This window comes from Narcine bancroftii, unplaced genomic scaffold (genome assembly GCF_036971445.1).
Source record: "Narcine bancroftii isolate sNarBan1 unplaced genomic scaffold, sNarBan1.hap1 Scaffold_134, whole genome shotgun sequence".
NCBI classification, from domain to species: Eukaryota; Metazoa; Chordata; class Chondrichthyes; order Torpediniformes; family Narcinidae; genus Narcine; species Narcine bancroftii.
This window is the reverse complement of record NW_027211869.1, coordinates 256,467-269,270: the sequence shown is the minus strand read 5'-3', so window position 1 is coordinate 269,270 and position 12,804 is coordinate 256,467. Positions and strand designations below refer to the sequence as shown.

At 39.3% G+C, this 12,804-nt stretch overlaps 2 long non-coding RNA genes across 2 annotated transcripts in view; one reads left to right on the top strand and one right to left on the bottom strand.

The window, feature by feature from the left end:
• Positions 1–12,804, top strand: part of LOC138750398 (uncharacterized) — a 270,860-nt gene that overhangs the window by 239,938 nt on the left and 18,118 nt on the right. The gene's annotated exons all lie outside the window — the stretch shown is intronic.
• LOC138750395 (uncharacterized) lies at positions 447–12,303 on the bottom strand. The gene is made up of 3 exons (XR_011349310.1): positions 11,697–12,303; positions 9,274–9,492; positions 447–1,762 (listed from the first exon to the last, which is right to left on the bottom strand). It is a non-coding gene; the product is annotated as an uncharacterized lncRNA (long non-coding RNA).

The window sequence follows — 12,804 nt, the reverse complement described above, 5'->3', positions numbered from 1 at the left end:
AGTCCCATTAGTTTCTCCATCACTACTTCCTTTGTAACAACTATTTTATCAAGGCCCTCCCCAACATTCGCATCCTTAACTCCACACTTAATAGTTAAGGACTGTTTTGAAGAAGGTCAGTTTCTTTCTTTTAACCAATTGAGGGAGAAATTTGATATATCTGTAAATTTGTTTTTTGTGTATTATCAATTCAGACCTTTGATAAATGATAATTATGGTAAAGAGATTAATTTACCTATGTTGACGAAATTTGAATCTTTGATTTTCTCTATACCAAAGAAAGGTTATATTTCAGATCTATATCAATTTTTACAAGAAGATATGGATAAACCGCAATGGGAGAAATCAAGGGCTAAATGGGGAAGTGATTTAACTTATATTATCCCTCAAGAGAATTGGGAAGTTATGTGTTATGAAAGCGTAACTAAACTGACAAATGTAAGATATGGATGTTTAATTATATTTTTTTACATCAGTTATATTTGACTCCAGAGAAACTGAAAAAATATGGGTTTAGTAATTCAAATTCTTGTTTTAGATGTGGATTATGTATTGGAACATTTTTACATGCCGTTTGGTCTTGTGTTAAAGTACAACCATTTTGGGAAGACATTACGTTGGTTCTGGAAAAATTACTCTAAATTAAATAACCATTAGACCCATCAAATTTTTGTTGGGTTATATGGTCTCTTTGGATAAGTTTCAGATTGCATTTGTACATTTAGTGTTGGCTGTAGCATGAAAATGTGTAGTTAGTACTTGGAAAAATAATGTAGAGGCTAATATAGCATGTTGGCATAATGAATTGAGAGCTTGTATTACTATGGAAAAAATTACATGTAACTTGCATGACAATTATTCCTTTTTTGTTAAAATGTGGTCTTCTTATTCGGAATATATGAATTTGGAAATACTTTGAAATATTGTATATATTCTCTTTTGTTTTTATAGTTGGCTCCCCTTAAGGGAGCTGTCTGAAGAGGGGGGAGGGTTTAGTTTTTGTTTTTATATATATATAAATTTACTTTCAGTTATTTGATTGTATAATGTTCAAACATCTTTAAAATAGTGACAGCATGAGATTTTAACTTTCCAGATCTTGACCTGTAAACGGGACAGGTGTCAAATATTTTGTACAATATAATCAAGACAGTGGAATAAATCCAGATATAAAGTTTGTTGACCAGTGAATGATTGCTGGACACACAACGACCCCCTAAGAATACTACTGTCACCTAAAGAATATTCTGGGTTCTGTGACCATAATTCCATTTGTTTAAATTGTTTATCGAGAAGAATTGGTCTCATCCTCGGGTTGAGATTCTAAACTGGAGAGTTGCCAATATTCAGGAAATGAGTATGCATGTAGAAAGAGGTGGGGGAGGGTTGATGTCTGAAACCGAATAAGAGTAAATAATTTCCCAATGACTGACAGATGAATTGTATATAAATAATTGTTGAAACATTATGATTCTATTCATTTCCACTCCACCTTTCTTCAAATGTTTCGAACGCTGAGCCGTTAAATCAGGGAAATGGGCATTTTCTAAACTCCTGTTTGGTGCTTCTGAAGAAGAAATATTTCCGATCCTGAGGCCATGCTCTTATTACTATTTACACTCACATTACGTTAGCTGCAGCAACTGTTATCAAATATCGAAGTAACCCCGTGGCTTGAAGCAGTTCCTGGAAACATTCAGTGGTTACGAGGGCAGATTACTTAAAGTAATCTATGAATGTATTAAAATTGCACATGACGAATCTGTAAAGAAAATAATCACCTGTCAATACATGTGTAAAGGACAACAAAAATAACTGGTACATGAAATTAAAACCATCTTCACATTGTTCTGATTGCGGGTCCTGAAACCGGTCAGAATAAGTTCGAAAATCCTAAGAGTAATTGATCACTCTGCATGAAAAGTAGGCAACTGGATGCTTAATTTCATTGTTTTTGCGTTAAAACTGAACCTGCTGCCCCCTCATGCGTCCCCTGCTACAGAAAAAGGTTCATCAAAATCAGATTTTAACACAGGATAATAGCATAGCATATCCTTTACATTTTCTAAAGCTGTATGACACTATTTAGTCCACAAAAATTTCTCCTCTTTCTTCAAAATTTGGATAAAAGAAGAGCAACCTGAGCAAAATTCCTGCAGAACTTTCTATAAAATCCCTGTCTTTGGTAAACTTATACCAGTAATTCATCAGCAGGCCCTGGCCTCTGCCTTGTATGCAGGGCGTTTGAGGCTGTGGGAACATGGGGGGGAGCCCTGATGAAAAGATGAGCACAGCCAGAATGCATACCAGATTAGTTCGTTCTGCCCAACCCACTGGACGGGGATTGGTTCTGTCCGTAACTAATCCGCTAATTGGGCAAGAAGAAGGGGTAGTGAGGCCTGCAACGTCACCCTTTAATAGCCCTGTTTGGCCGGTCCAGAAGCCGGATGGCTCCTGGAGAATGACAGTTGATTATCGTTTTTTGAACAGACATGCCCCACCACTTGTTTTGGCAGTTCCGGACATTGTTACCCTTATTGAAAACATTGCTACTGGGAACTCAGGAAAATGGTATGCTGTCATTGATCTCGCTAATGCCTTCTTCAGTATTCTTAAAGACTAGGTCTCACAGGATCAGTTCGCCTTTACCTGGAAGGGGCGCCAGTAAACCTTCACCCGCCTCCCTCAGGGCTATGTACACTCTCCCACTATTCGCCACAGCCTAATTGCCCGTGATTTGGAGACGGTAACAGAATCGCCTTCCCTCTCAATTCACCATTATATTGATGATGTGATAATCCAAGGGGCCACGGAAGAGATGGTACAGGAAGGTATGGAGAGTGTCCAAGATACCCTGCTTGCAGCGCCAATTGTCTTGGGTAAACTTATACCTCTCATTTTGTTCATTTTAGATTGGTCACAGTGTTCGAGTTACCAAAAGAAAATAGACACACACCAAGAGCAGTTCAGTTTATACAAGTCTTTATTACTAAATCTAAAGCTGAATTCACACTGCAACATGCAAGCCCTTCCCAATTATACTTATCAATGCCTGGACTGGTCCCAACTGCCAAAGCGATGCGACGACTGCACACTTGTAGTAGGTTGTCTGGGCGCCGGTAGCAGCTTCTCCACCTCCCCGGACCGGGACGTCGGTTTGGAATCTTGAAGTTCTTCTTCTTGCTGAGAGATGTTGCCACCTCTTGGAGAGTCTCTAACTTCATCAGTGGGACCATAGCTTATATTACCCAAAAGTTGTTTACTTCAGATCTTATGTCTTTGAACAAATGATTTAATTATCTTCAAGGTCTCCTGACAGTCTGCGACCAACAAAAGACAACTGCATCTCTGGGCCTCATGGTGCAAGTTGGATAATGTCTACTGATTCATATGCATCCCTGGGCCCCATAGTGTAAATTTAGATAATGTCTTCCTATTCAACTGCATCCTGGGCCCCATGGTGGAATTTAGATGTGTTTACTAAATATGCATCCTCGGCCTCATCTTGGAATTGAGATTATGCCTTCTGATGCAACTGCATCCCTTCTTGCATCAGCTAGTCTAAATCCTCCATTACAATCCCACCATTCCTAAAAACCTCCTCACTTGCAATTGGGAGTCAGAATCTCAGAAATTACATTCACTTTTGCTTGCATTGGTGCAACTTTGACATGATGAATACATGACTCAAGTATTTCACAGTGATACTTGCAAATTCACTTTTTGCTAAGTTAACAGTTAGGTTTGTTTTGGATAATCTTGCAAACAATTTGTCCAATTCCTTCAAATGTCCTTCCCATGTGTCTCTTTTTGGGACTAAGTCATCAATATAAGCATCTGTATGTGTTAACGTTTGGATTACACAATTAATCATGCTCTGGAATGTTGCAGGGGCCTTTTTCATCCCAAATGGTAACACATTATACTCATATAAACCATTAGAGTTACAAAAGCTGAAATATTCCTTCCTCTCTCAGTTAAAAGCACACACATTCAATAATCCAACATTAAGAAATTTTGATTTTACTATTTTATCAATATAGTCATTTATTCTTGGAATAGGATAAGCATCTGTTTTAGTTACTGAATTAACCTTCCTGTATTCTGTAAAACCTAACAGTTTCATCTGGTTTCGGATCCAAAATATAAGGAGAACTCCAATCTGAGTTTGAAGGTCTAATAATATCATTTCTCAAAATATATTCCACCTCCCGATCCAGCAATTTACTCTTATGAATCTTAATTCTGTAAGGGTGTTGTTTAATGGGACTTGATTCTCTGACATCCACATCGTGATAAATCACTGATAACCTTTTTTGAACGTCAGGAAACAGATTTGTGTATTTTAAAATTAATTCCTTCAACTGCATCTGTTCTTGTGACTTAATATGACGTAACTTTCCCTCCAATTTTACTGAATTTCTTCAGTAAGTCCAAAAACCGTGAAAAATCTTTCCAGACCTTTTACCACTGTTTTAAGGTTAATATTTCTAAATGGTCTAGCTTCTGGAAATCGTGATGCTCGACACATAATTGTTAACAATAACTGATTTCCAGACTTATTTTTGGCCTAACACAATAGGTCTTTTAACTAACTCTGAAATTAACACTACTTTGTGAAGAGATATCGACTCCACTTCATTTCAAACACCTTTAATAAAATTTGTCTCCATGTGTCAGTTCTTTGATCAAGAGATAAAGCTCCTTGGACTAACAGTGATTGTGCAGAACCAGTATCCCTAAGAATTTTAACTGGAACCTGTGATTCTCCCAACTTTACTGAAATGAAACCCTCTGAAACAAAAGGTTTGAAAACATCCATGACACCCTATCAGATTTAGAACATCTGCTCTGCCTAAATTCAACAGTTTGAATACATGCTTCTGATAAAACCTTATTTTCTTTTTTTCTTTTCCAATACTAGACAATTTGCAATAACATGACCAGGTTTCTTACAAAAATGACATACAAATCCAGATGTTCTTTCCTTTCCAACCTTCTCTCCAGACTTAATTTAAGATTTAATATCCTGCTCCATATTAATCCTCTGAACATCCATATTAATCTGCTCCACATTAACTTTTTGAAAATGCCTACCATTTTGAGATGTACTTTTATGAATCAATGCATATTCGTCGGCTAATCTAGCTGTCTGACGCCACATAATCACATCTCTCTCATCCAGATATAATTTAATCTCTTTTGGGACACACCTTGTAATTTCCTCAATTAACATCATATCTCTCAATCTTTCAAAATCATTATTTATTCCTCTGGAGGTTCACCAACTGTCAAACAATATAGATTTCTTCAGAACAAAATCCATATAAGATTGATTCCATATTTTTATCAAACTCCTAAATTTGTCACCATATGCTTATGGAACCAACTCATAAGCTTTCAATACAGCTTGCTTAACAGTATCACAATTTGCCCCTTGCTGTGCTATGCGATTTGTGCTTTTCCTTTCAATACACTTTGGAGCATCAAATACCATTCTTTGGCCATTTTGAACTCTCAGCGCCCTTTTCAAAATTCTGAAAATAGGTATCTATATTTCCCTCATCAAAGAGAGGCACTAGATTTATCTCTCTGCAAGGCAGAAACCTCTCCCCAGGAGTTACAGCTTCAACTTTCAAAATTTTAATCCTTTCTATTTTAAACTGTCTTTCCACTAACTCTAACTCTTATATCCTCTTTTTTCACCTTCCTCTGTCTCATATTGTTGTCTCTGAAACTCAAAATTATGTTTCTCTCTTTCCTCTTGCACCCTTAATTTCACAATTCCAATTGCAACTCACCAGATGTATGCTCTGGAAAATCTTCTAAGTTTTTCAGAACAGATTTACTCTCACTTAATAATATTTCATGATAATCCTCTGAATTTGTACTTTCCTCATCCAATGTTTAGCTTCAGTCAGTTTTAATGCCTTAGAAATAAACATCAGTTCTTCTTTTCTCCTGCTCTTTAGCTCTGCAGGTGATGGGTCTGACAAAAAAATATCAACACACTCAAGCTTTAAATTAGCTTGGAAAAAAAGCCAAATTGACTAATAACCCACAAACCTCCTGTTTAATTGACTGGACGTTTCCCCATAAAATGTTATGAGCCCAAAACCAAGCAGCAATAGATATTCAACACGACAAATGGTTATTTAAACAAAGGTAGTTTTAATTAACTTTAAACATTAAAATAGAATCGAACATTAACTTATCTCTATTTACTTAACTAACCCAACGTAACCCACTTCTCATTCTAAGCACACATGTACGTGATGTGTGTGTAAATTTATGAAAAGGTCTTTGGTTCACAGTTCAATCTCATTTCTCATTCTTCAAAGATCTCTGGTTGCAGGCAATTCATATACTGTGGACAGAATTTAAAATATATAAAGTTCACCAGGCTTTGGTGCTGGAAAGGTAAATGTTTACTGCTCAGGAAGGTTCTCGTAGGGATTTCAGAGAGAGATTTGTTGTTCCAGGAATTCCACAACTGAGGTACCACATTAGTCACCTCAATATCTCGCTGACAAAACTATCCCCATGAGGGTTGTCCAGATGATAACCTCTTTATTTCCAGCTAGCACAGATTTCCTTTCTGTTTCACTTATTCCAAGAGAAATATCAAACAGGTAGCACTTCCTGCCATCCACCACTCTGGAGCTTTCTGTTTCAACAACATTCCTGGCTTACACTGTTCAGCTCCCTTCAGTGTCAAACACTCAAGCTGAGAGAGCTTGTTTCTCCTCCCTTTCTCTCCAACTTCCAGCTGCCAGAAAGCCCATGTGACTCTCTCACTTGCCACAAAACCCCCTCCTTCTTCAGTAAACAACAGGAGTTATCCTTCTTGGTCAAGCTGTTGGCTAAGGTAAACAAAACCAAGAAGTGACATTTCTGTGAGCACTTAGAAGAAAGGTCAGAAGCCTTGTAAACAGCCAGTGTCTCCGAGACAATTGTCTATTCATTTTATGACGTCATTTCAATTAGCACCTATTTGTGAAATGTGCATAGCATTCTCCATAGTTTCTGTAAAGTCCACTGAATATGAATTCTTCAATATTTCAAATAAGATCTTTTTAAAATCTATTCAACCAACTCTAATTTTACCAATTTCTCTTCCAAATATGTATTTCATTACAAAACATAGCTATAACCCAGTATGTCCTGCACCATTCCAACATCTGCCTGCTTATCTATGTTTCGAGGGCTATTTGGCAGTCTATAACCTACTCTCAGCATGGTGATTACTACCGTCCTTTTTTTCTAAATTAAATTCCTACCAACTCAGTTGACACGACTTCTGTAGCCTTCTCCCTTTCAAAAAGGGTGAGCTGCCCATCACTAGCGCTATTCCATTTCTCCCACCTCTCATCCCATTACCTATATAACATCTAATGCCCATTACCTTCATCAACCATTTCTTCTTTTCCGCCAGCCAAGTCTCTCTAACAGCCACGAAATCATAGTTTCACATACTGATCCAGGCTCCAAGACCATCTTTGTGTCCCTTGTACTCCAAGTGTTGACACGGACTCATTTCGAACCCTCTTGCCACTTTTATGTTTTCCTCACAAAATCCTGACCAAAGTATCATACCTTTTTTTCATTTCTTCCCTAATTTATGTTCACAAGTTATCGTTCCCGCACCCTTGTCATGCTCGTTAAAAACCTCCCCTCCAACTCTAGCAAACCTACCCGCCTCGATATTGGTCACTTTCAAGTTCTGGTGCAGCCCGGCCTTTTTTTTAAAGGTCAAATCTTCCACAGAATAGATCCAAAATATCGACAAATTTGAAAACGTGCCCCTGCACAAACATTTTCCATGCATTCATCTGTCACTTTATTTTCCTTCCCTCTCTGGCGCGTTGCACAGGATGCAATCCAGCGATTACCACCCTTGAGATTCTTCTTTCCTAACCCCGCATTCTCCCTATCCAGTACTTCATCCATACCATCGGAGCCTCGGTTCCTTTCACAGAACATCCTATCGACTAGGCTGTCCGACGTGTCCGATTTACCGTCGATCTCCTCTTCTCCCGACATCCCTTCGGAGTCAAAGGGCTCTGGAGACGTGACAACTCCAACCATTCGCTAATAGATCATTCCCCCAACAATATCCAAAATAGTATAGTTATTGTTGAGGAGAATGGCCACATAGGTGTTCTGGACTGTCTGCCTATTCAACGTCCCTCTCCTAACCTGTATCCCGATATTTGGGGTGAATTTCATCCTGATTCTCCTCTCTACCACTCCTTCCTTATAGCTCACGATTTCTCCGAGTTCATCCGGCACCAGCTCCAGTTCCCCAGCTCGTTCTCCCAAGAGCTGCAACTGATGCACATCTTGCATATGTATTTATCTTAGTCAATTTTGCTATCCCCATATTAACCTCAGCCTGCAATCGGAGAATCCCACTGCCCTTGCTCCTCTCTCCATTAACTCTTCCGAAATTAAATCCATATATGACCTAAACTCTCTGGGCACATGCACGGCCTCAGCAACTGCTGGCCGAAGCCTCGTGAGTCCAAGCCTCAATTTCTTACCACACCCTGAGCTCTCTCAACTGGCCGCTCCGCTTTAACTATCCCTCGTTTTATTTTTAAATATCTATTTAAAATCCCAGCATGAACCTTTCAGTTTAACCCGTAACATTTTAATCCTTTGGTCCATTTTTTAAATTTATTTTTGACCAAAGATTTAGTAGCTTTGTTTACTGTTATTTCTGAGAACGACTTAGATTTACCGGCATTTGACCTTTCTGTATTATCATTTTTCCTCTTATATATAGGTGAACAGTCATGCTTCGATGGAGGGACATTATCCTGTCTAACCTGCTCAGAGTCTACGCGATGTTATTTCATGTTAAATTTAGAGAAGATTAGATGCTCAATTTCCGATTCGAATTTAAAATATTAAACAGCGTGGGACCCTTTAACATCTCGAAGGATCATTTTGATTTGTTCGGAAGGTAGATGTGTGACTGATGCGGCAATTTATCACTGAGAAAAATTTTGCTTTTCATGATTTGTTTGGCCAAACTGCTTGTTTCGAGGTAGTGGTTTCGATATTACTTTTTTTGGTAATAACATAATAAAATATCAAAACAATAAAATGTTGGATAACTTGGATTAATTTATATAATTTTATCGTTACTTGTATTGATTACTTTAACCTGGATGTGAAATCCGTCTTGGTTGTGAAATATCAACGTTAACAAAAAAAAAAATCCTTCACCCATAACATGCCCTCAGCTCCGTTTTAAAATGCACTCACCTCCACCTGGTTCCTGATATTAGCAGCTCTAATAAACCCTTCTTTCGTCCTCTTTCAGCGAAGGTCAAGAAATTAAAAACATACCATAAACAACAAATATTCGGACGTAAAAATGTAAAAGCGGTATCCGACAGGTGAAGTCAAAGCCAACGTGAAGACAAAAGAGATGATGACATACTCTGTCGGAGAGATCAGTGGGCATATCGAGGATTGCGCAACCTTTAACAGAAGGGAGAATATGAAATAATTAATTAGACGAGCAAAGATGAGGTAGAAACAATACAAAATATAATGCGAAAAGTTTCTTAAATTTACCAAAGACTGTAAAGAATTGAGAAGCGTTGTAATACCTCCAGCAAATGTCGATGGAGAAATAAAAATACAAGGAGAAGGCAGAGGAATTAAATGATTTTTTTTTTTCATCCCTTTCACTGATCTATTCTGGATGTGGAAGGCCACGAGTAAAGGGGAGCGCGCACAGTTAATATTTCAATGGAGAAGGTACTCTGAACGTTGAAAACCCAAGGTGCCGCTGTTTGGTCAACTTAACACGATAACAGCCCATGGTTATGGAACCGCTTTCTCGTGTTGCATTTGAATTATTTAGATTAATGAATACATGAATTAGACATTATGACATTATGACATTATGAAGGAAGTGGAAATCAAGTTGTGCTGACAAATCAGGGAGACGGCAGAAGGATTTAAACATAATCAAGAGATTGGGTGAAGAAGTTGCCACCGGAATACAATGTCCGCAGGACAAGGACATGCACATGGGTTAAAAATCGTGTTTGAGATAATGTACTAAATGTGATGTGGTGGGATTAATTTAGCGAAAGAAGGGAGAATCTGAAATTTATATCCACTGGTGGTCGTGGGCTAAATCGTTGGCTATATTTAGATACTGTTTAACAGGAAGCCATGGCTTCAATAATTATGGAGAAAGACTGGGCAGTGCAGTTGAGTGTGTAATTTCATCACCTCATTATTCTGTTCTTATATCTTCTTTTGTCTTTTTTGTCTATGGTCACAAATACTCCTGTAACTCTCGTGTCCCCTCTGGCAATCGCTCTGCTGCACTTCAACTTGCATTTCTGCCATATGTGCGGACACAGACCAACCATTCTTGCTGCTGCCCTATCCAGATCCTTAGAATGCAAAGGGTGAACGCTTTTGCTGAGAGGAATGGATAGCGGCATTGCACTGCATTACCTGCCTTCTACACTCTTCTAAGGGCAACCAACACCAAATTAACAATAAGGAGACTATTACCCTACTCGCTGACTTCTTTGAACACCATCTCCTCTCGAGTAAATTTTTCGAGAATTTGTCTCCTGCTTTACCGCCCACTGCAACAGTGACCGCTTCGATGATGGTCGCTGAGTCAATGAATTCACTCGTTAAATGGATCCCCCTACACTCCTACAGCAAGAATATTTTGATCGGTGGCGTGCATCAATGCCAGAATCCCGTTTTGAACCCAGTAGTACTACTCGACAATATGCCCATTCTGATACACAGCTCTTACCTAAGAATTTCTACCGATTTGGAATAAACTGTGACGTTGACACAAATGGGAGGCGCTGATGCGGACAACACACAATGATTGTGTTAAAGACAGATATGACAGCAGTGACGTTATTTGACGTTATAGCCTAAGGTGTGGAACACATAGGCACTGTCCGGTGACCGCAAGTGCAATGGAACATTTCACCTGCTCCCAGAAATACAATACACACATTGCAAGAAGCTGATAGAAACGATAGAGCAGTGCCTTTTACATCACGAAAATGGGTCTCAAATGAAGCAGGTAGAATTCATTTGTTGTGCGCGAGACAACCTTGGAAGCCCTGGGATGAACTAATAATTTTGGCTTACAAAATAACAGCGGTGATTGCGAAATGGGGTCATTATTAGGGGAGAATACTAACTATTTGCATATTTTTCTGTTTGTGGCTCGTTGTTTAATGGTTCAAACAAACATATGAACTGTAGTGAGCGAAGCATTTTTCAGTTCCTCTCTGAAAATCTGAATTACAGACCCCGCGAGCATTGTAATACAATGACATATAAACGTTTCTAACAAGCCCTTCTCGACGCAGCGCTGGAGAATGAAGGTCTGGGTGGTTGTCGCCTCCATTCCCTGTGAGGTGTTCGCACGTGAGCACACAAGTTCTGCGACCAGCACCCAAAGAAATGAAAGTGCCCACCCAGGGCAGTTAAGTAAAACAAGGTAGAATCACATCTCACCTCAAGATGCTACTTCGGAGAATGCAATCATACTTGTATTTTATTAAAACATGTCATAGACCTTTATAAGCCCCAAACCTATCTTGAAAAAAAATTAGGCATTTGCCCAAAGGTTCAATGCGCACATACATTTAGCACCAAAATGCACAACATGATAGCTTTACACGTACAGTCTATAAACGTTAGAGGGAATATAGGATGTCACCCAGCAGAGCGCAAATCTTGCCTGCGGCTAAAGAGAAGAAGGTGGATTATCTTCGGATTCCCATCTCTGGCCTCTGAAGTTTGTTAGAGCCGAAGGGTGGGAGTGGGGACGAGTGACCACTGCGACACAATGCTCTTTATGGCGTGTGCCTCAGATAACCTCTGAACACCAAGCCCAACATCTGTCCTTCACGAGTGCCAAAATTCTAATGTCCTATCGAACTGTTCCGAGCACATGGGGCTAGGTAACCACGGATTCAAACCTCCGTTGGCTTGTGGCTTTTACAGGAAAGGCTGTGGGAGTAAAGCTCAAGGAAAAATCCGTAATCAATATCCCATCGGCTGATAACTACTGCACTGGCTCGGCAACCGCTGTATCGACTTTCGTCTTTCCTTTAGATCTGTCATTATCATGGAGAGGGGGACCCACTCCACAGGCAACAGACAGATCGCCCTGCCAACTCCGCTTTGCATTCCGCCCTGAAGAATGCATTCCACCTACTAACAAAGTCGCAGTACCCAGAGTTAACCACGACTATTGGAAGACCCCCCCACCCCACACACACACATCTCCGGATTTCGCCGTTCAAAGAATATCTCTGACCGCCCTCCTGCGTCACTGATTACCAGACATATGTGCCTGCGGTAAAAAAAATATTGATCGTTAATATAAGGAAGAAAGGAGGCAACGCGTTGAGCAGTTGGTACATCCAGTAAATCCCAGCAATCGTTACAGTTTTGAGAAGAATGTATGCTCCGTAACCCATCTAATAATCACTTACTTACACAGGTTTTGAGGTGGTGTGTGTTATATGTAGAGAATTTAGGTTAAAATGGCTTAAGTTAAAATGTGATGATTAATCATAAAAAGGGAAGCCAGAACGCACAGGGAGCTTACTAGCAGCCAAGGACAAAAGGTTCAGCTGGATATGTTTTTTTTTAAACATATCTTTTCATGGTCATAGTGAGAGACATGCAGGAGACAAAAGATTGATAAGAAGGGTGAGAAACAGAATTTAGTGTATGTAGAGTTCGCAGCGTACGTAACGAACGTGATCATTAAAAATGCAGTTG